Genomic DNA, 22,462 nt, shown 5'->3' with positions numbered 1-22,462 from the left:
TACTAAACATTCAGAACAGTTGTTTGAAGCCATAAGGACATTTTTCTGCCATGACCAAGTGATGCAATCAAGAAACCAGACACAGTTCATGCTTTTATATGCCATCTTTGCCTTGTTTGTTTGTCACCCTTAAATGGCTAGCTAATAGCTACAGAATGGCTGCCATGTATTACATTTATATTCTGAAATAGGAAGCAAGGCTGTGTCCAAGACATTCAAAGAACTACTACTTCCCTTTTTATCCGAGGGTACATTTTTCGGTCCTGAGGCATCTGGCTTGTTTTCCCATCTATTTTATTGTAGACATATGGTCGGTGGATGCCAATTAACAAGACAATGGAATTAGAAAAAAATGACAGATTTACTCTCTGATCACCAAGAGGTGATTTTCCACAAGAAAATCACCGGCAGTTTTATACCTAATGAAATACCATCACAATTAGCCAAAAGAGAAAGGTGAGCAAGGCAGTTATGTAGGAGACCAATTTACTTGCTCATTTGTTAGGGCGGTTTGGAGATTTGGGGAAAATTAAACACAAGACATTACAATGCCTCACACCTGGATAGCACTCAGTTAGTATCGTACCTACCCAAATTGAGAGCATCATTTACGGTCTCAACTTATTTCTGTCCTTTTAGGCTCTCTAAATGAGGCATGCCAGCAATAAGAGTTGTCTTCAAGTTTTTTGTTTTGAGCTGTGTGGAAGGGATATTTAGGGAGGTAGAAATTTATAGTTATGCACGAGACATCACCATAGTCAGTATTTGAGTTATGTGGAACAGTATGTCAGGTAATGTGGGGAAAAATACTGAGATGCCTAATATGCTATGCATTTTATATCTCATACAGTTTATTTTTCAATTTTTATATTTGGCAGCATGTTAGTAAAGTGATGTGATGTATATAATTTGTAAATAAAAACACATTGTGCTTTCTTGCCCCAAGTTATTTCTTTGCTCATGGGTGTGAGAACAGCATTTATTTTGGAGACCACTTGCTGGGAAGATAGAAATTCTTTTTTTATTTTGGAACAGAGGAAAGGAGTTGTAAATTTCACTGTCGTTCAGAGTGCCTACAATTCATTGTGTGTTATTTCAACATCATATGCATGAAGTTCATCATTCTTGGGGTTTTCAATAACCGCAGAGTTATGCTTTAAGTGTTCCCACCCCAGTCTTTCTTTCAAGATTGATTAAAATAGGAAGGAAAGTGAAATGTTTCCTATGTTGCTGATTGCCTTTCCTTCTGCTTTGAAAATGGGAAATCAAATATAATATGTTGTCCCTTTTGCAATGTCAACAACAAATATCTCGAGAAATACTGCCCTAGTTAATTAAGTCTTTTCCTGGTCCCTCTGTTCAATCCTCTTTGAAATAAGGTGCCTAAGAGATGTGGAGTTGCTGTGGACTTCAAATCTGCAACCTAATAACATGTTTCAGGAGCTGCTGGAGGGAGTGAGCTGAGTATTTGGCAGTCCTGTGCGTATGTGTGCATTCATATTTGATTAAGAGAAGCACCACTGGGACATGAACTCAGGACCTTGAGCTCTCACTTGGCTATTTCAACTATTTCATGCTCTACCACTTGAGCCACATCTCCACTTCTGAATTTTTTCTTTTTGCTGATTAATTAGAAATTAACATTTCATATTTTTTAATTTTTTTATTGTAATTAGTAAAAGGGTTACATGATATTTGCCAGATAGAAGGTGCATTAATTCACATACATTGACACCCTTTCACATGTCTTGGTACACATTTCCCTCCCCCCCACACCCCCCACCCCTCCTGGATTTCCCCCCTTCCCTATCAAATTTCAAATATCCAAATACAAATAAATTCAGTATATCAGATAATAAAGTGAGATACTATGCCAATATGAGATAACTAAGGGACAGCCAAGGAGATGAGAGACAACATAGTACATTAAGGACAACAATCATTCATTATATGGCTTTTGTTTCAATATCCTGGAGGTCCTTTCAATTAGCTTCACATTATATGGCCTTATGTATCAAGATTTTGCTCTATTGCAAATCTCTGCTAGTAGGGCCCAAGGTTTCTACTGATTATGAAGAATCGGGGAAACCATTGAGCCTAAGTTCCTTTGAGTCTGGCGTACTTCACTTAATATGATTTTTTCTTTTTTTTCCTTTTTTTATTGTAGTTAGTAAAAGGGTTACATGATATTTGCCAGATAGAAGGTGCATTAATTCACATACATTGATACCCTTTCACATGTCTTGGTACCCATTTCCCTCCCCCCCACTCCCCCCACCCGTATTGGCTTTCCCCCCTTCCCTATCAAATTTCAAATATCCAAATACAAATAAATTCAATCTATCAGATAATAAAGTGAGATACTATACCAATATGAGATAACCAAGGGACAGTAAAGGAGATGAGAGACAACGTAGTACATTAAGGACAACAATCATTCATTATATGGCTTTTGTTTCAATATCCTGGAGGACCTTTCAATTAGCTTCACATTATATGTCCTTATGTATCAAGATTTTGATCTACTGCAGATATCTGCTAGTAGAGCCCAAGGTTTGTGCTGATTATGACAAATGAGGGAAACCATTGAACCTAAGTTCCTTTGAGTCTGGCTTACTTCACTTAATATGATTTTTTTCTACCTTTTTCAAGGAAAGACTGCACAGGTTCACAGCACCTTCTCCTTTAAAAATGCTTTCTGATATATACAAGTAGCAATTGTTATAAGAATTCCCAGTTCCTTATACACCTAATCCACTGTGACGCATTCCATTTGTTCCTGGTGTGCAAACTGCAGTTTTAGCTATTTCGTGCTATGAGATTGACTTATGTTATTTCATTATTCTGGATTCCTGCCTTTAGATTTGCTTGGAAAAGGAATTTTCCCCCTAGTTTATCATGTTTCTCCTTTCTTTTCTTTTATTTATTTATTTATTTTTTAATTTTTAGTTTGCCATTCCTGGGCTTGAGCTCAGCGCCTGAGCACTGTCCTTGGACTTTCTCAAGGCTAGAGCTCTACCACATGAGCCTCAGCACCACTTCTGGCTTTTTTCTACGTATGCGGTACCGAGGAATCGAACCTGCGTCTTCATGCATGCTAGGCAAGCACTTTAACCACTAGGCCAAACTCCCGGCCCCCATGTTTCTCCTTTCTGAAGTTACTGATCTTCAATGTCTCAGATTACTCTTAGTCTGTTCAATGTCCTCCTTGTCTTTTCCATCGTATCTGACAACCATTTATATTAACAGTGTGTGTGGGTGTATGCTGAGCAGTTTTGAAGTATAATAAATTATTTCTACTTTGAGCTCCATCTAATTAGACATCCTGACTGAAATTCTGCCTGTGGTTCACTGTTGCTAAACCATGAAGAGTTTCGGCTTAAACAGTGGTCTTTATTCCATCCATCTAATGAACGTTTGTAACTAAAGGAGTGATTATTTTTTCTGCTCATTTTTCTGGTCAAAATTATCACAGCGTTGGAATAACTGGAATTTGAAGGGAATTCAGAGACCATCTGGTCCAATCCTCTCCTTTGTTCGACTATGATAAATGAGCCTCAGAGCTCGAACACGTGGTGTCTGAACTAAAACTGGAATCTAGATCTCTGGTCTCCACGTCTGGTACCTCATTGCCTACTATGATTGCTATCCTTTTTTCTTAAGTGAAATAGTGTTATTGCCTAATTTTCAAAACAAAGAGATGCAGCGAATGAAATCTTGATTAATCAGGGATCTTTGGTTATCAGCAGCTGAACTGAACTCTGGCCATTTTAGAAAAAAAAATGTATTTTTCGGAAAGATCATTAGAGGATCACTGTGTTCCTCAACCCAGGTTGGAGTGTAAGGAAGAGAACTCAGGGTTTGGTCAGACCTCAGGAGTCTTCACATTCTAGTTGGCTGTCCGAATATCCTCATGTTTCCTGGGGATGGGAATGCATTACAGTCTCTGCTGTATTCTGTCAGTGTCATGAGCACAGTTGTAGACAAGGGCCACAAAACCTAGCAGGTGAGTTCTGGACCAGTTAAGTCTTCTGTGGTTGAGTTCTGCAAGAGTATTGTGAACACTGTATTGTGTGAATGGTAAGGCTAAGATGTTACACCTCCAATAAAGCCTAAAAGAATCCCACAAACAAACTAATGGTAGTGCTGTAGAAAACAAATGAACATGTCCTTGTAGGGAAATTGATTAGCAATCCTGGTTTATCAAATAGGTCAATTTATAATCGAAGGTAATTACTAAACATTCAGAACAGTTGTTTGAAGCCATAAGGACATTTTTCTGCCAGGACCAAGTGATGCAATCAAGAAACCAGACACAGTTCATGCTTTTATATGCCATCTTTGCCTTGTTTGTTTGTCACCCTTAGATGGCTAGCTAATAGCTACAGAATGGCTACCATGTATTACATTTATATTCTGAAATAGGAAGCAAGGCTGTGTCCAAGACATCCAAAGAACTACTACTTCCCTTTATATCCGAGGCTACATTTTTCGGTCCTGAGGCATCTGGCTTGTTTTCCCATCTATTTTATTGTAGACATATGGTCGGTGGATGCCAATTAACAAGACAATGGAATTAGATAAAAAATGACAGATTTACTCTCTGATCACCAAGAGGTGATTTTCCACAAGAAAATCACCGGCAGTTTTATACCTAATGAAATACCATCACAATTAGCCAAAAGAGAAAGGTGAGCAAGGCAGTTATGTAGGAGACCAATTTCCTTGCTCATTTGTTAGGGTGGTTTTTTTGTGTGTGAGAGTTGGAGCATGCAGGTCCCATGAAGAACAGATATATAGACTAAAAGACTGGTAAAAATTGACTATACAGGTATCCGAAAAGCCCAAGAGAATTAAAAAAACATTTTTATGTGGTACATATTGAATGAGTGATTGAAATATGTGTTAACAGAAAGTATTCCCAATATATATTAATGCATCATGTATATATATGCATTATTATATATGCATGTTGACTGTTTCATAAATGACAGTTTACAAAATATATTCCAGGGAAACAGATAGCAATGTATACAAATGTTTACAAGAAATATGTTTATTACTTATAATTATGAAAACTGGCATAATTGCCTGGAAACAAGCAAAGGTTTATGTTTCTGAAGGCAGTGTAATGAGTTCAAGAAAATTAAATGCTTCTGTGAAATAAATCAGGTTTGCAAATAAACCAGGTTTCCTCAAGAAAAAAATAATTGCATATGACAAACTATTATTTCTGCATTCGGAAATTTCTATATGTTTATTCAAAGCTTATAATTCTCTAAAAAATACTCAGATTTGCCTAGGGTAGACCTTTATTCTAAGACTGATTTTAGATGTAGAATTTTGCAATCAGTCATCAAAACCTGTTTAAATTTTGATGTAGAATTTAGATTGAATGTCATGTTATTTGCAACTCATAGTCTTAGAAACTGAGCTCAAATAGGTGCCTGCTGATAAGTAGTACCTTCACCTTTCACTTGGAAAATCATTTACTCAACTACAAAGGTATTCCTGTTCATTCTCCTCTACTTACTATTGGTTTTCTACCCAGCAGTGAGACTGAACTTTGATATGCTCATCCAGATGGTGACACATACACACACACTCAAACTTCCTAGAGCCTTCTATCACACTCAGTGATACCCTCAACCCCCTTTTCAGACTCATCTCTTCCTCTATTGCCTACCTCATCTTCTACAACATGTAATGTGGCTTCCTCGTGGGTCTTAGCCTCACCTTGCTTCTATGACTTTTGAGGACCTGTGAATATGTCTCTTCCTCTTCTTAGATAGAAGTATCTAAGATCCTGTCTGAAATCTTCAAATAGCTCATTTGCTAACCTCTCTCAAGTTTGTGTGCTGGTGCGTCTTCCTGGCCAGTAAGCAGAGTTTCATTTCTCTGTATCATTCTTTCTGTGTGGTGTGCCTGTTGTGCTTTGTATTTGGCTGTGAGTTCCACAAATGCGAGGATTTGTCATCTTCTCTGTCGTATCCATATGAGTCACTGGGTCAGTGTTTAAACCATGTTGAATTTATACATCAATCCATAAGTCCTTTGAATAAGTGGATCACTTACCACTTAGAGCCCATGGTTTCTAACTCCAAATGACAGGCTTTTTTCCTGACTGCCCAATAGAACATCTGTAGAGTCATAGATTATATAGATAGACATGTATCAATTAATCTCGGATTAGAACATGCTTATTATGATTCTTCATTATACTGAGAAAATATTATTTTCTTACAGAGCTGTGCATCTGGCAAGCAAGAAATCAAGATTTATGTACCTTAAGCTTATGATAATTCTGTTTTATAAGAATACTTCAAAGGGAAGAACATTTATTTTATTTTATTTTTTTATATTTTTTAATTTTTTTATTGTAGTTAGTAAAAGGGTTACATGATATTTGCCAGATAGAAGGTGCATTAATTCACATACATTGACACCCTTTCACATGTCTTGGTACACATTTCCCTCCCCCCCACACCCCCCACCCCTCCTGGATTTCCCCCCTTCCCTATCAAATTTCAAATATCCAAATACAAATAAATTCAGTATATCAGATAATAAAGTGAGATACTATGCCAATATGAGATAACCAAGGGACAGCCAAGGAGATGAGAGACAACATAGTACATTAAGGACAACAATCATTCATTATATGGCTTTTGTTTCAATATCCTGGAGGTCCTTTCAATTAGCTTCACATTATATGGCCTTATGTATCAAGATTTTGCTCTATTGCAAATCTCTGATAGTAGGGCCCAAGGTTTCTACTGATTATGAAGAATCGGGGAAACCATTGAGCCTAAGTTCCTTTGAGTCTGGCGTACTTCACTTAATATGATTTTTTCTTTTTTTTCCTTTTTTTATTGTAATTAGTAAAAGGGTTACATGATATTTGCCAGATAGAAGGTGCATTAATTCACATACATTGATACCCTTTCACATGTCTTGGTACCCATTTCCCTCCCCCCCCACCCCCCCACCCGTATTGGCTTTCCCCCCTTCCCTATCAAATTTCAAATATCCAAATACAAATAAATTCAATCTATCAGATAATAAAGTGAGATACTATACCAATATGAGATAACCAAGGGACAGTAAAGGAGATGAGAGACAACGTAGTACATTAAGGACAACAATCATTCATTATATGGCTTTTGTTTCAATATCCTGGAGGACCTTTCAATTAGCTTCACATTATATGTCCTTATGTATCAAGATTTTGATCTACTGCAGATATCTGCTAGTAGAGCCCAAGGTTTGTGCTGATTATGACAAATGAGGGAAACCATTGAACCTAAGTTCCTTTGAGTCTGGCTTACTTCACTTAATATGATTTTTTTCTACCTTTTTCAAGGAAAGACTGCACAGGTTCACAGCACCTTCTCCTTTAAAAATGCTTTCTGATATATACAAGTAGCAATTGTTATAAGAATTCCCAGTTCCTTATACACCTAATCCACTGTGACGCATTCCATTTGTTCCTGGTGTGCAAACTGCAGTTTTAGCTATTTCGTGCTATGAGATTGACTTATGTTATTTCATTATTCTGGATTCCTGCCTTTAGATTTGCTTGGAAAAGGAATTTTCCCCCTAGTTTATCATGTTTCTCCTTTCTTTTCTTTTATTTATTTATTTATTTTTTAATTTTTAGTTTGCCATTCCTGGGCTTGAGCTCAGCGCCTGAGCACTGTCCTTGGACTTTCTCAAGGCTAGAGCTCTACCACATGAGCCTCAGCACCACTTCTGGCTTTTTTCTACGTATGCGGTACCGAGGAATCGAACCTGCGTCTTCATGCATGCTAGGCAAGCACTTTAAGCACTAGGCCAAACTCCCGGCCCCCATGTTTCTCCTTTCTGAAGTTACTGATCTTCAATGTCTCAGATTACTCTTAGTCTGTTCAATGTCCTCCTTGTCTTTTCCATCGTATCTGACAACCATTTATATTAACAGTGTGTGTGGGTGTATGCTGAGCAGTTTTGAAGTATAATAAATTATTTCTACTTTGAGCTCCATCTAATTAGACATCCTGACTGAAATTCTGCCTGTGGTTCACTGTTGCTAAACCATGAAGAGTTTCGGCTTAAACAGTGGTCTTTATTCCATCCATCTAATGAACGTTTGTAACTAAAGGAGTGATTATTTTTTCTGCTCATTTTTCTGGTCAAAATTATCACAGCGTTGGAATAACTGGAATTTGAAGGGAATTCAGAGACCATCTGGTCCAATCCTCTCCTTTGTTCGACTATGATAAATGAGCCTCAGAGCTCGAACACGTGGTGTCTGAACTAAAACTGGAATCTAGATCTCTGGTCTCCACGTCTGGTACCTCATTGCCTACTATGATTGCTATCCTTTTTTCTTAAGTGAAATAGTGTTATTGCCTAATTTTCAAAACAAAGAGATGCAGCGAATGAAATCTTGATTAATCAGGGATCTTTGGTTATCAGCAGCTGAACTGAACTCTGGCCATTTTAGAAAAAAAAATGTATTTTTCGGAAAGATCATTAGAGGATCACTGTGTTCCTCAACCCAGGTTGGAGTGTAAGGAAGAGAACTCAGGGTTTGGTCAGACCTCAGGAGTCTTCACATTCTAGTTGGCTGTCCGAATATCCTCATGTTTCCTGGGGATGGGAATGCATTACAGTCTCTGCTGTATTCTGTCAGTGTCATGAGCACAGTTGTAGACAAGGGCCACAAAACCTAGCAGGTGAGTTCTGGACCAGTTAAGTCTTCTGTGGTTGAGTTCTGCAAGAGTATTGTGAACACTGTATTGTGTGAATGGTAAGGCTAAGATGTTACACCTCCAGTAAAGCCTAAAAGAATCCCACAAACAAACTAATGGTAGTGCTGTAGAAAACAAATGAACATGTCCTTGTAGGGAAATTGATTAGCAATCCTGGTTTATCAAATAGGTCAATTTATAATCGAAGGTAATTACTAAACATTCAGAACAGTTGTTTGAAGCCATAAGGACATTTTTCTGCCATGACCAAGTGATGCAATCAAGAAACCAGACACAGTTCATGCTTTTATATGCCATCTTTGCCTTGTTTGTTTGTCACCCTTAGATGGCTAGCTAATAGCTACAGAATGGCTACCATGTATTACATTTATATTCTGAAATAGGAAGCAAGGCTGTGTCCAAGACATCCAAAGAACTACTACTTCCCTTTATATCCGAGGCTACATTTTTCGGTCCTGAGGCATCTGGCTTGTTTTCCCATCTATTTTATTGTAGACATATGGTCGGTGGATGCCAATTAACAAGACAATGGAATTAGATAAAAAATGACAGATTTACTCTCTGATCACCAAGAGGTGATTTTCCACAAGAAAATCACCGGCAGTTTTATACCTAATGGAATACCATCACAATTAGCCAAAAGAGAAAGGTGAGCAAGGCAGTTATGTAGGAGACCAATTTCCTTGCTCATTTGTTAGGGTGGTTTTTTTGTGTGTGAGAGTTGGAGCATGCAGGTCCCATGAAGAACAGATATATAGACTAAAAGACTGGTAAAAATTGACTATACAGGTATCCGAAAAGCCCAAGAGAATTAAAAAAACATTTTTATGTGGTACATATTGAATGAGTGATTGAAATATGTGTTAACAGAAAGTATTCCCAATATATATTAATGCATCATGTATATATATGCATTATTATATATGCATGTTGACTGTTTCATAAATGACAGTTTACAAAATATATTCCAGGGAAACAGATAGCAATGTATACAAATGTTTACAAGAAATATGTTTATTACTTATAATTATGAAAACTGGCATAATTGCCTGGAAACAAGCAAAGGTTTATGTTTCTGAAGGCAGTGTAATGAGTTCAAGAAAATTAAATGCTTCTGTGAAATAAATCAGGTTTGCAAATAAACCAGGTTTCCTCAAGAAAAAAATAATTGCATATGACAAACTATTATTTCTGCATTCGGAAATTTCTATATGTTTATTCAAAGCTTATAATTCTCTAAAAAATACTCAGATTTGCCTAGGGTAGACCTTTATTCTAAGACTGATTTTAGATGTAGAATTTTGCAATCAGTCATCAAAACCTGTTTAAATTTTGATGTAGAATTTAGATTGAATGTCATGTTATTTGCAACTCATAGTCTTAGAAACTGAGCTCAAATAGGTGCCTGCTGATAAGTAGTACCTTCACCTTTCACTTGGAAAATCATTTACTCAACTACAAAGGTATTCCTGTTCATTCTCCTCTACTTACTATTGGTTTTCTACCCAGCAGTGAGACTGAACTTTGATATGCTCATCCAGATGGTGACACATACACACACACTCAAACTTCCTAGAGCCTTCTATCACACTCAGTGATACCCTCAACCCCCTTTTCAGACTCATCTCTTCCTCTATTGCCTACCTCATCTTCTACAACATGTAATGTGGCTTCCTCGTGGGTCTTAGCCTCACCTTGCTTCTATGACTTTTGAGGACCTGTGAATATGTCTCTTCCTCTTCTTAGATAGAAGTATCTAAGATCCTGTCTGAAATCTTCAAATAGCTCATTTGCTAACCTCTCTCAAGTTTGTGTGCTGGTGCGTCTTCCTGGCCAGTAAGCAGAGTTTCATTTCTCTGTATCATTCTTTCTGTGTGGTGTGCCTGTTGTGCTTTGTATTTGGCTGTGAGTTCCACAAATGCGAGGATTTGTCGTCTTCTCTGTCGTATCCATATGAGTCACTGGGTCAGTGTTTAAACCATGTTGAATTTATACATCAATCCATAAGTCCTTTGAATAAGTGGATCACTTACCACTTAGAGCCCATGGTTTCTAACTCCAAATGACAGGCTTTTTTCCTGACTGCCCAATAGAACATCTGTAGAGTCATAGATTATATAGATAGACATGTATCAATTAATCTCGGATTAGAACATGCTTATTATGATTCTTCATTATATTGAGAAAATATTATTTTCTTACAGAGCTGTGCATCTGGCAAGCAAGAAATCAAGATTTATGTACCTTAAGCTTATGATAATTCTGTTTTATAAGAATACTTCAAAGGGAAGAACATTTATTTTATTTTATTTTTTTATATGTTTTAATTTTTTTATTGTAGTTAGTAAAAGGGTTACATGATATTTGCCAGATAGAAGGTGCATTAATTCACATACATTGACACCCTTTCACATGTCTTGGTACACATTTCCCTCCCCCCCCACACCCCCCACCCATCCTGGATTTCCCCCCTTCCCTATCAAATTTCAAATATCCAAATACAAATAAATTCAGTATATCAGATAATAAAGTGAGATACTATGCCAATATGAGATAACCAAGGGACAGCCAAGGAGATGAGAGACAACATAGTACATTAAGGACAACAATCATTCATTATATGGCTTTTGTTTCAATATCCTGGAGGTCCTTTCAATTAGCTTCACATTATATGGCCTTATGTATCAAGATTTTGCTCTATTGCAAATCTCTGCTAGTAGGGCCCAAGGTTTCTACTGATTATGAAGAATCGGGGAAACCATTGAGCCTAAGTTCCTTTGAGTCTGGCGTACTTCATTTAATATGATTTTTTCTTTTTTTTCCTTTTTTTATTGTAATTAGTAAAAGGGTTACATGATATTTGCCAGATAGAAGGTGCATTAATTCACATACATTGATACCCTTTCACATGTCTTGGTACCCATTTCCCTCCCCCCCCACTCCCCCCACCCGTATTGGCTTTCCCCCCTTCCCTATCAAATTTCAAATATCCAAATACAAATAAATTCAATCTATCAGATAATAAAGTGAGATACTATACCAATATGAGATAACCAAGGGACAGTAAAGGAGATGAGAGACAACATAGTACATTAAGGACAACAATCATTCATTATATGGCTTTTGTTTCAATATCCTGGAGGACCTTTCAATTAGCTTCACATTATATGGCCTTATGTATCAAGATTTTGATCTACTGCAGATATCTGCTAGTAGAGCCCAAGGTTTGTGCTGATTATGACAAATGAGGGAAACCATTGAACCTAAGTTCCTTTGAGTCTGGCTTACTTCACTTAATATGATTTTTTTCTACCTTTTTCAAGGAAAGACTGCACAGGTTCACAGCACCTTCTCCTTTAAAAATGCTTTCTGATATATACAAGTAGCAATTGTTATAAGAATTCCCAGTTCCTTATACACCTAATCCACTGTGACGCATTCCATTTGTTCCTGGTGTGCAAACTGCAGTTTTAGCTATTTCGTGCTATGAGATTGACTTATGTTATTTCATTATTCTGGATTCCTGCCTTTAGATTTGCTTGGAAAAGGAATTTTCCCCCTAGTTTATCATGTTTCTCCTTTCTTTTCTTTTTTTTATTTATTTTTCGTATTTTTAATTTGCCAGTCCTGGGCTTGAGCTCAGCGCCTGAGCACTGTCCTTGGACTTTCTCAAGGCTAGAGCTCTACCACATGAGCCTCAGCACCACTTCTGGCTTTTTTCTACGTATGCGGTACCGAGGAATCGAACCCGCGTCTTCATGCATGCTAGGCAAGCACTTTAAGCACTAGGCCAAACTCCCGGCCCCCATGTTTCTCCTTTCTGAAGTTACTGATCTTCAATGTCTCAGATTACTCTTAGTCTGTTCAATGTCCTCCTTGTCTTTTCCATCGTATCTGACAACCATTTATATTAACAGTGTGTGTGGGTGTATGCTGAGCAGTTTTGAAGTATAATAAATTATTTCTACTTTGAGCTCCATCTAATTAGACATCCTGACTGAAATTCTGCCTGTGGTTCACTGTTGCTAAACCATGAAGAGTTTCGGCTTAAACAGTGGTCTTTATTCCATCCATCTAATGAACGTTTGTAACTAAAGGAGTGATTATTTTTTCTGCTCATTTTTCTGGTCAAAATTATCACAGCGTTGGAATAACTGGAATTTGAAGGGAATTCAGAGACCATCTGGTCCAATCCTCTCCTTTGTTCGACTATGATAAATGAGCCTCAGAGCTTGAACACGTGGTGTCTGAACTAAAACTGGAATCTAGATCTCTGGTCTCCACGTCTGGTACCTCATTGCCTACTATGATTGCTATCCTTTTTTCTTAAGTGAAATAGTGTTATTGCCTAATTTTCAAAACAAAGAGATGCAGCGAATGAAATCTTGATTAATCAGGGATCTTTGGTTATCAGCAGCTGAACTGAACTCTGGCCATTTTAGAAAAAAAAATGTATTTTTCGGAAAGATCATTAGAGGATCACTGTGTTCCTCAACCCAGGTTGGAGTGTAAGGAAGAGAACTCAGGGTTTGTTCAGACCTCAGGAGTCTTCACATTCTAGTTGGCTGTCCAAATATCCTCATGTTTCCTGGGGATGGGAATGCATTACAGTCTCTGCTGTATTCTGTCAGTGTCATGAGCACAGTTGTAGACAAGGGCCACAAAACCTAGCAGGTGAGTTCTGGACCAGTTAAGTCTTCTGCGGTTGAGTTCTGCAAGAGTATTGTGAACACTGTATTGTGTGAATGGTAAGGCTAAGATGTTACACCTCCAGTAAAGCCTAAAAGAATCCCACAAACAAACTAATGGTAGTGCTGTAGAAAACAAATGAACATGTCCTTGTAGGGAAATTGATTAGCAATCCTGGTTTATCAAATAGGTCAATTTATAATCGAAGGTAATTACTAAACATTCAGAACAGTTGTTTGAAGCCATAAGGACATTTTTCTGCCATGACCAAGTGATGCAATCAAGAAACCAGACACAGTTCATGCTTTTATATGCCATCTTTGCCTTGTTTGTTTGTCACCCTTAGATGGCTAGCTAATAGCTACAGAATGGCTGCCATGTATTACATTTATATTCTGAAATAGGAAGCAAGGCTGTGTCCAAGACATCCAAAGAACTACTACTTCCCTTTATATCCGAGGCTACATTTTTCGGTCCTGAGGCATCTGGCTTGTTTTCCCATCTATTTTATTGTAGACATATGGTCGGTGGATGCCAATTAACAAGACAATGGAATTAGATAAAAAATGACAGATTTACTCTCTGATCACCAAGAGGTGATTTTCCACAAGAAAATCACCGGCAGTTTTATACCTAATGGAATACCATCACAATTAGCCAAAAGAGAAAGGTGAGCAAGGCAGTTATGTAGGAGACCAATTTCCTTGCTCATTTGTTAGGGTGGTTTTTTTGTGTGTGAGAGTTGGAGCATGCAGGTCCCATGAAGAACAGATATATAGACTAAAAGACTGGTGAAAATTGACTATACAGGTATCCGAAAAACCCAAGAGAATTAAAAAAACATTTTTATGTGGTACATATTGAATGAGTGATTGAAATATGTGTTAACAGAAAGTATTCCCAATATGTATTAATGCATCATGTGTATACATGCATTATTATATATGCATGTTGACTGTTTCATAAATGACAGTTTACAAAATATATTCCAGGGAAACAGATAGCAATGTATACAAATGTTTACAAGAAATATGTTTATTACTTATAATTATGAAAACTGGCATAATTGCCTGGAAACAAGCAAAGGTTTATGTTTCTGAAGGCAGTGTAATGAGTTCAAGAAAATTAAATGCTTCTGTGAAATAAATCAGGTTTGCAAATAAACCAGGTTTCCTCAAGAAAAAAATAATTGCATATGACAAACTATTATTTCTGCATTCGGAAATTTCTATATGTTTATTCAAAGCTTATAATTCTCTAAAAAATACTCAGATTTGCCTAGGGTAGACCTTTATTCTAAGACTGATTTTAGATGTAGAATTTTGCAATCAGTCATCAAAACCTGTTTAAATTTTGATGTAGAATTTAGATTGAATGTCATGTTATTTGCAACTCATAGTCTTAGAAACTGAGCTCAAATAGGTGCCTGCTGATAAGTAGTACCTTCACCTTTCACTTGGAAAATCATTTACTCAACTACAAAGGTATTCCTGTTCATTCTCCTCTACTTACTATTGGTTTTCTACCCAGCAGTGAGACTGAACTTTGATATGCTCATCCAGATGGTGACACATACACACACACTCAAACTTCCTAGAGCCTTCTATCACACTCAGTGATACCCTCAACCCCCTTTTCAGACTCATCTCTTCCTCTATTGCCTACCTCATCTTCTACAACATGTAATGTGGCTTCCTCGTGGGTCTTAGCCTCACCTTGATTCTATGACTTTTGAGGACCTGTGAATATGTCTCTTCCTCTTCTTAGATAGAAGTATCTAAGATCCTGTCTGAAATCTTCAAATAGCTCATTTGCTAACCTCTCTCCAGTTTGTGTGGTGGTGCGTCTTCCTGGCCAGTAAGCAGAGTTTCATTTCTCTGTATCATTCTTTCTGTGTGGTGTGCCTGTTGTGCTTTGTATTTGGCTGTGAGTTCCACAATTGCGAGGATTTGTCGTCTTCTCTGTCGTATCCATATGAGTCACTGGGTCAGTGTTTAAACCATGTTGAATTTATACATCAATCCATAAGTCCTTTGAATAAGTGGATCACTTACCACTTAGAGCCCATGGTTTCTAACTCCAAATGACAGGCTTTTTTCCTGACTGCCCAATAGAACATCTGTAGAGTCATAGATTATATAGATAGACATGTATCAATTAATCTCGGATTAGAACATGCTTATTATGATTCTTCATTATACTGAGAAAATATTATTTTCTTACAGAGCTGTGCATCTGGCAAGCAAGAAATCAAGATTTATGTAACTTAAGCTTATGATAATTCTGTTTTATAAGAATACTTCAAAGGGAAGAACAATTATTTTATTTTATTTTTTTATATTTTTTAATTTTTTTATTGTAATTAGTAAAAGGGTTACATGATATTTGCCAGATAGAAGGTGCATTAATTCACATACATTGACACCCTTTCACATGTCTTGGTACACATTTCCCTCCCCCCCCACACCCCCCACCCATCCTGGATTTCCCCCCTTCCCTATCAAATTTCAAATATCCAAATACAAATAAATTCAGTATATCAGATAATAAAGTGAGATACTATGCCAATATGAGATAACCAAGGGACAGCCAAGGAGATGAGAGACAACATAGTACATTAAGGACAACAATCATTCATTATATGGCTTTTGTTTCAATATCCTGGAGGTCCTTTCAATTAGCTTCCCATTATATGGCCTTATGTATCAAGATTTTGCTCTATTGCAAATCTCTGCTAGTAGGGCCCAAGGTTTCTACTGATTATGAAGAATCGGGGAAACCATTGAGCCTAAGTTCCTTTGAGTCTGGCGTACTTCACTTAATATGATTTTTTCCTTTTTTTATTGTAATTAGTAAAAGGGTTACATGATATTTGCCAGATAGAAGGTGCATTAATTCACATACATTGATACCCTTTCACATGTCTTGGTACCCATTTCCCTCCCCCCCCCACTCCCCCCACCCGTATTGGCTTTCCCCCCTTCCCTATCAAATTTCAAATATCCAAATACAAATAAATTCAATCTATCAGATAATAAAGTGAGATACTATACCAATATGAGATAACCAAGGGACAGTAAAGGAGATGAGAGACAACATAGTACATTAAGGACAACAATCATTCATTATATGGCTTTTGTTTCAATATCCTGGAGGACCTTTCAGTTAGCTTCACATTATATGGCCTTATGTATCAAGATTTTGATCTACTGCAGATATCTGCTAGTAGAGCCCAAGGTTTGTGCTGATTATGACAAATGAGGGAAACCATTGAACCTAAGTTCCTTTGAGTCTGGCTTACTTCACTTAATATGATTTTTTTCTACCTTTTTCAAGGAAAGACTGCACAGGTTCACAGCACCTTCTCCTTTAAAAATGCTTTCTGATATATACAAGTAGCAATTGTTATAAGAATTCCCAGTTCCTTATACACCTAATCCACTGTGACGCATTCCATTTGTTCCTGGTGTGCAAACTGCAGTTTTAGCTATTTCGTGCTATGAGATTGACTTATGTTATTTCATTATTCTGGATTCCTGCCTTTAGATTTGCTTGGAAAAGGAATTTTCCCCCTAGTTTATCATGTTTCTCCTTTCTTTTCTTTTTTTTATTTATTTTTCGTATTTTTAATTGGCCAGTCCTGGGCTTGAGCTCAGCGCCTGAGCACTGTCCTTGGACTTTCTCAAGGCTAGAGCTCTACCACATGAGCCTCAGCACCACTTCTGGCTTTTTTCTACGTATGCGGTACCGAGGAATCAAACCTGCGTCTTCATGCATGCTAGGCAAGCACTTTAAGCACTAGGCCAAACTCCCGGCCCCCATGTTTCTCCTTTCTGAAGTTACTGATCTTCAATGTCTCAGATTACTCTTAGTCTGTTCAATGTCCTCCTTGTCTTTTCCATCGTATCTGACAACCATTTATATTAACAGTGTGTGTGGGTGTATGCTGAGCAGTTTTGAAGTATAATAAATTATTTCTACTTTGAGCTCCATCTAATTAGACATCCTGACTGAAATTCTGCCTGTGGTTCACTGTTGCTAAACCATGAAGAGTTTCGGCTTAAACAGTGGTCTTTATTCCATCCATCTAATGAACGTTTGTAACTAAAGGAGTGATTATTTTTTCTGCTCATTTTTCTGGTCAAAATTATCACAGCGTTGGAATAACTGGAATTTGAAGGGAATTCAGAGACCATCTGGTCCAATCCTCTCCTTTGTTCGACTATGATAAATGAGCCTCAGAGCTCGAACACGTGGTGTCTGAACTAAAACTGGAATCTAGATCTCTGGTCTCCACGTCTGGTACCTCATTGCCTACTATGATTGCTATCCTTTTTTCTTAAGTGAAATAGTGTTATTGCCTAATTTTCAAAACAAAGAGATGCAGCGAATGAAATCTTGATTAATCAGGGATCTTTGGTTATCAGCAGCTGAACTGAACTCTGGCCATTTTAGAAAAAAAAATGTATTTTTCGGAAAGATCATTAGAGGATCACTGTGTTCCTCAACCCAGGTTGGAGTGTAAGGAAGAGAACTCAGGGTTTGGTCAGACCTCAGGAGTCTTCACATTCTAGTTGGCTGTCCGAATATCCTCATGTTTCCTGGGGATGGGAATGCATTACAGTCTCTGCTGTATTCTGTCAGTGTCATGAGCACAGTTGTAGACAAGGGCCACAAAACCTAGCAGGTGAGTTCTGGACCAGTTAAGTCTTCTGTGGTTGAGTTCTGCAAGAGTATTGTGAACACTGTATTGTGTGAATGGTAAGGCTAAGATGTTACACCTCCAGTAAAGCCTAAAAGAATCCCACAAACAAACTAATGGTAGTGCTGTAGAAAACAAATGAACATGTCCTTGTAGGGAAATTGATTAGCAATCCTGGTTTATCAAATAGGTCAATTTATAATCGAAGGTAATTACTAAACATTCAGAACAGTTGTTTGAAGCCATAAGGACATTTTTCTGCCATGACCAAGTGATGCAATCAAGAAACCAGACACAGTTCATGCTTTTATATGCCATCTTTGCCTTGTTTGTTTGTCACCCTTAGATGGCTAGCTAATAGCTACAGAATGGCTACCATGTATTACATTTATATTCTGAAATAGGAAGCAAGGCTGTGTCCAAGACATCCAAAGAACTACTACTTCCCTTTATATCCGAGGCTACATTTTTCGGTCCTGAGGCATCTGGCTTGTTTTCCCATCTATTTTATTGTAGACATATGGTCGGTGGATGCCAATTAACAAGACAATGGAATTAGATAAAAAATGACAGATTTACTCTCTGATCACCAAGAGGTGATTTTCCACAAGAAAATCACCGGCAGTTTTATACCTAATGGAATACCATCACAATTAGCCAAAAGAGAAAGGTGAGCAAGGCAGTTATGTAGGAGACCAATTTCCTTGCTCATTTGTTAGGGTGGTTTTTTTGTGTGTGAGAGTTGGAGCATGCAGGTCCCATGAAGAACAGATATATAGACTAAAAGACTGGTAAAAATTGACTATACAGGTATCCGAAAAGCCCAAGAGAATTAAAAAAACATTTTTATGTGGTACATATTGAATGAGTGATTGAAATATGTGTTAACAGAAAGTATTCCCAATATATATTAATGCATCATGTATATATATGCATTATTATATATGCATGTTGACTGTTTCATAAATGACAGTTTACAAAATATATTCCAGGGAAACAGATAGCAATGTATACAAATGTTTACAAGAAATATGTTTATTACTTATAATTATGAAAACTGGCATAATTGCCTGGAAACAAGCAAAGGTTTATGTTTCTGAAGGCAGTGTAATGAGTTCAAGAAAATTAAATGCTTCTGTGAAATAAATCAGGTTTGCAAATAAACCAGGTTTCCTCAAGAAAAAAATAATTGCATATGACAAACTATTATTTCTGCATTCGGAAATTTCTATATGTTTATTCAAAGCTTATAATTCTCTAAAAAATACTCAGATTTGCCTAGGGTAGACCTTTATTCTAAGACTGATTTTAGATGTAGAATTTTGCAATCAGTCATCAAAACCTGTTTAAATTTTGATGTAGAATTTAGATTGAATGTCATGTTATTTGCAACTCATAGTCTTAGAAACTGAGCTCAAATAGGTGCCTGCTGATAAGTAGTACCTTCACCTTTCACTTGGAAAATCATTTACTCAACTACAAAGGTATTCCTGTTCATTCTCCTCTACTTACTATTGGTTTTCTACCCAGCAGTGAGACTGAACTTTGATATGCTCATCCAGATGGTGACACATACACACACACTCAAACTTCCTAGAGCCTTCTATCACACTCAGTGATATCCTCAACCCCCTTTTCAGACTCATCTCTTCCTCTATTGCCTACCTCATCTTCTACAACATGTAATGTGGCTTCCTCGTGGGTCTTAGCCTCACCTTGATTCTATGACTTTTGAGGACCTGTGAATATGTCTCTTCCTCTTCTTAGATAGAAGTATCTAAGATCCTGTCTGAAATCTTCAAATAGCTCATTTGCTAACCTCTCTCCAGTTTGTGTGGTGGTGCGTCTTCCTGGCCAGTAAGCAGAGTTTCATTTCTCTGTATCATTCTTTCTGTGTGGTGTGCCTGTTGTGCTTTGTATTTGGCTGTGAGTTCCACAATTGCGAGGATTTGTCGTCTTCTCTGTCGTATCCATATGAGTCACTGGGTCAGTGTTTAAACCATGTTGAATTTATACATCAATCCATAAGTCCTTTGAATAAGTGGATCACTTACCACTTAGAGCCCATGGTTTCTAACTCCAAATGACAGGCTTTTTTCCTGACTGCCCAATAGAACATCTGTAGAGTCATAGATTATATAGATAGACATGTATCAATTAATCTCGGATTAGAACATGCTTATTATGATTCTTCATTATACTGAGAAAATATTATTTTCTTACAGAGCTGTGCATCTGGCAAGCAAGAAATCAAGATTTATGTAACTTAAGCTTATGATAATTCTGTTTTATAAGAATACTTCAAAGGGAAGAACAATTATTTTATTTTATTTTTTTATATTTTTTAATTTTTTTATTGTAATTAGTAAAAGGGTTACATGATATTTGCCAGATAGAAGGTGCATTAATTCACATACATTGACACCCTTTCACATGTCTTGGTACACATTTCCCTCCCCCCCCACACCCCCCACCCATCCTGGATTTCCCCCCTTCCCTATCAAATTTCAAATATCCAAATACAAATAAATTCAGTATATCAGATAATAAAGTGAGATACTATGCCAATATGAGATAACCAAGGGACAGCCAAGGAGATGAGAGACAACATAGTACATTAAGGACAACAATCATTCATTATATGGCTTTTGTTTCAATATCCTGGAGGTCCTTTCAATTAGCTTCCCATTATATGGCCTTATGTATCAAGATTTTGCTCTATTGCAAATCTCTGCTAGTAGGGCCCAAGGTTTCTACTGATTATGAAGAATCGGGGAAACCATTGAGCCTAAGTTCCTTTGAGTCTGGCGTACTTCACTTAATATGATTTTTTCCTTTTTTTATTGTAATTAGTAAAAGGGTTACATGATATTTGCCAGATAGAAGGTGCATTAATTCACATACATTGATACCCTTTCACATGTCTTGGTACCCATTTCCCTCCCCCCCCCACTCCCCCCACCCGTATTGGCTTTCCCCCCTTCCCTATCAAATTTCAAATATCCAAATACAAATAAATTCAATCTATCAGATAATAAAGTGAGATACTATACCAATATGAGATAACCAAGGGACAGTAAAGGAGATGAGAGACAACATAGTACATTAAGGACAACAATCATTCATTATATGGCTTTTGTTTCAATATCCTGGAGGACCTTTCAGTTAGCTTCACATTATATGGCCTTATGTATCAAGATTTTGATCTACTGCAGATATCTGCTAGTAGAGCCCAAGGTTTGTGCTGATTATGACAAATGAGGGAAACCATTGAACCTAAGTTCCTTTGAGTCTGGCTTACTTCACTTAATATGATTTTTTTCTACCTTTTTCAAGGAAAGACTGCACAGGTTCACAGCACCTTCTCCTTTAAAAATGCTTTCTGATATATACAAGTAGCAATTGTTATAAGAATTCCCAGTTCCTTATACACCTAATCCACTGTGACGCATTCCATTTGTTCCTGGTGTGCAAACTGCAGTTTTAGCTATTTTGTGCTATGAGATTGACTTATGTTATTTCATTATTCTGGATTCCTGCCTTTAGATTTGCTTGGAAAAGGAATTTTCCCCCTAGTTTATCATGTTTCTCCTTTCTTTTCTTTTTTTTATTTATTTTTCGTATTTTTAATTTGCCAGTCCTGGGCTTGAGCTCAGCGCCTGAGCACTGTCCTTGGACTTTCTCAAGGCTAGAGCTCTACCACATGAGCCTCAGCACCACTTCTGGCTTTTTTCTACGTATGCGGTACCGAGGAATCAAACCTGCGTCTTCATGCATGCTAGGCAAGCACTTTAAGCACTAGGCCAAACTCCCGGCCCCCATGTTTCTCCTTTCTGAAGTTACTGATCTTCAATGTCTCAGATTACTCTTAGTCTGTTCAATGTCCTCCTTGTCTTTTCCATCGTATCTGACAACCATTTATATTAACAGTGTGTGTGGGTGTATGCTGAGCAGTTTTGAAGTATAATAAATTATTTCTACTTTGAGCTCCATCTAATTAGACATCCTGACTGAAATTCTGCCTGTGGTTCACTGTTGCTAAACCATGAAGAGTTTCGGCTTAAACAGTGGTCTTTATTCCATCCATCTAATGAACGTTTGTAACTAAAGGAGTGATTATTTTTTCTGCTCATTTTTCTGGTCAAAATTATCACAGCGTTGGAATAACTGGAATTTGAAGGGAATTCAGAGACCATCTGGTCCAATCCTCTCCTTTGTTCGACTATGATAAATGAGCCTCAGAGCTCGAACACGTGGTGTCTGAACTAAAACTGGAATCTAGATCTCTGGTCTCCACGTCTGGTACCTCATTGCCTAC

Source organism: Megascapheus bottae, chromosome 5 (genome assembly GCF_031878675.1).
Source record: "Megascapheus bottae isolate mThoBot1 chromosome 5, mThoBot2.hap1, whole genome shotgun sequence".
Lineage (NCBI taxonomy): Eukaryota > Metazoa > Chordata > Mammalia > Rodentia > Geomyidae > Megascapheus > Megascapheus bottae.
The sequence above is the reverse complement of the archived record's forward strand: the minus strand, read 5'-3'. Positions refer to the sequence as shown.